This window comes from Callorhinus ursinus, unplaced genomic scaffold (assembly GCF_003265705.2).
Source record: "Callorhinus ursinus isolate GAN/ISIS: 27379988/994484 unplaced genomic scaffold, GSC_fseal_2.0 scaffold17, whole genome shotgun sequence".
NCBI lineage: Eukaryota > Metazoa > Chordata > Mammalia > Carnivora > Otariidae > Callorhinus > Callorhinus ursinus.
In genome coordinates, this window is record NW_027397079.1 from 19541439 (window position 1) to 19543801 (window position 2363).

At 39.5% G+C, this 2363-nt stretch overlaps 1 long non-coding RNA gene across 2 annotated transcripts in view; it reads right to left on the reverse strand.

Moving 5' to 3' along the window:
- The window catches only part of LOC141374385 (uncharacterized), a 55537-nt gene extending 53402 nt beyond the window's left edge, over positions 1-2135 (reverse strand). For both annotated transcript variants that reach the window (XR_012381213.1, XR_012381212.1), the window contains exon 1: positions 1941-2135. This is a non-coding gene — a long non-coding RNA (uncharacterized lncRNA). The remainder of the gene's footprint in view (positions 1-1940) is intronic.
- Positions 2136-2363: the final 228 nt, after the last annotated feature.

The window sequence follows — 2363 nt, forward strand, 5'->3', positions numbered from 1 at the left end:
ATCAGGGAAATCCAGGTCAAAACCTCAATGAGATACCACCTCACACCAGTCAGAATCGCTAATATTAACAAGTCAGGAAATGACAGATGTTAGCAGGGATGCGGAGAAAGGGGAACCCTCCTCCACGGTTGGTGGGAATGCAAGCTGCTGCAGCCACTCTGGAAATCAGTATGGAGGTTCCTCAAACAGTTGAAAATAGAGCTACCATACAATCCAGCAATTGCACTACTGGGTATTTACCACAAAGATACAAATGTAGGGATCCGAAGGGGTACGTGCACCCCAATGTTTATAGCAGCAATGTCCACACTAGCCAAACTGTGGAAAGAGCCAAGATGTCCATCGACAGATGAATGGATAAAGAAGAATTGGTATATATACACAATGGAATATTATGCAGCCATCAAAAGGAATGAGATCTTGCCATTTGCAACAACGTGGATGGAACTGGAAGGTGTTATGCTGAGTGAAATAAGTCAGTCAGAGAAAGACATGTATCATATGACCTCACTGATATGAGGAATTCTTAATCTCAGGAAACAAACTGAGGGTTGCTGGAGTGGTTGGGGGTGGGAGGGATGGGGTGGCTGGGTGATAGGCATTGGGGAGGGTATGTGCTATGGTGAGCGCTGTGAATTGTGCAAGACTGTTGAATCACAGATCTGTACTTCTGAAACAAATAATGCAACATATGTTAAGAAAAAAGAAAAAGAAGAAGATAGCAGGAGGGGAAGAATGAAGGGGAGTAAGTCAGAGGGGGAGACAAACCATGAGAGATGATGGACTCTGAAAAACAGAGGGTTCTAGAGGGGAGGAGGATGTGGGATACGTTAGCCTGGTGATGGGTATCAAAGAGGGCACATTCTGCGTGGAGCACTGGGTGTTATGCACAAACAATGAATCATGGAACCCTACATCAAAAACTAATGATGTAATGTATGGTGATTAACATAACAATAAAAAATTTAAAAAAAATGTTTTCCTTCCTCCTTGCACAGGGAGGGTACTTTTCACATGGAAGAGTTTTCTCTTGCTTTCAGGGAAGAAGAGCAAGGGGTTGGAAGGTCAGAGTGACCTTGCTTCTGCTGTTTTCTCAAATTCCTTCAGCTTAAGATTTTGAATATGCCAAGGAGCTATGTTGGGGTAGTGTGTCCTGAAGCCCAACATTTATAGCAAGTGTCAAATTGCATATTTAAAGAAATAAGCATCATATGAATACAATGTAGAAGGGTCTGTTCAGCTTTTTATAGGTTTCATTAGGATTCTCGCTAGTATTGAGAATGAACTGTAAGAGGCAAGGGTAGAGGGAGACTTTAAAAAACTATTGTTTGGAGTGGTGGTTCTCCACTTTGAGTGCTCTTAGCTTCATGTTGTTACTAAAAACATGAAATGTGACAAGTCTGAATTGAGATGGGCTCTAGGTATAAAATATACAAGATTGCAAAGACCTAATATGGAAAAAAAATAAAAGTAAATACTTCATTAATATATATTTTTAAATTGATTATATGTCAAGATGACATTTGGACACTCTAAGTTATATAAAATATATTATTGAAGTTTATTTCACCTCTTTTTCTTTTTTAATGTAGCTACTAGAAAATTTTATATTACATATATGGCTTGTATTGTATTTTCCGTGGCCAACTCTGGTCTGTTGAGAAGTTATTAGACTCTGGATATATCTAGAATGTACAGGCAACAGATGGATTGCATATGGAGTTTGAAAGTATGAAGTTGAGAATGACTATAGATTTTTGTGTGTGTGTCTGGGCAACTTGGAGGGAGGAGTTGACATTATTAAATCAAGATGGGAAGAGTATAAAGAGCAGGTTTGGAGAGAAAGATCGTAAGTTAAGCTTTGGATGTGTGAAGGCCAAAATATTATAAATGGAATATCTGAAAAGATAAGACTGTATTTTATAAAATACAGAACTCACCTCCAGTTCTTTTACAAGCTGCCAATTAGAGAAAGGTAACTTGAATATCCTTAATCTTCACTGAGTTGGGTAAAATGAGACCACATTAACTCATAAGTTTCCTTGGTCCCTACTTTTATGACAGAGAGACTCCACATCTCATGTTTGGCTGCTCATGCTTCTCTGTAGAGATGATACGTTACTCCATCAAGTAAAAATGCTACCCTGCTGCTCAAGGCCAAAGATGGTACTCCATGCCTAGGGTGTCATGGTCTGTGGAACAGTGAAATAACAATGCATCATTGTAAGTGTCAGAATCCCACAGTGGCTCTTATAAAAAAAGCTATTTTGGGGGTGTCTGGGTGGCTCAGTTGGTTAAATGTTGACTCTTGATTTTAGCTTAGGACTTGATCTCACTGTCATGGGTTCAAGCCCTGCACTGGG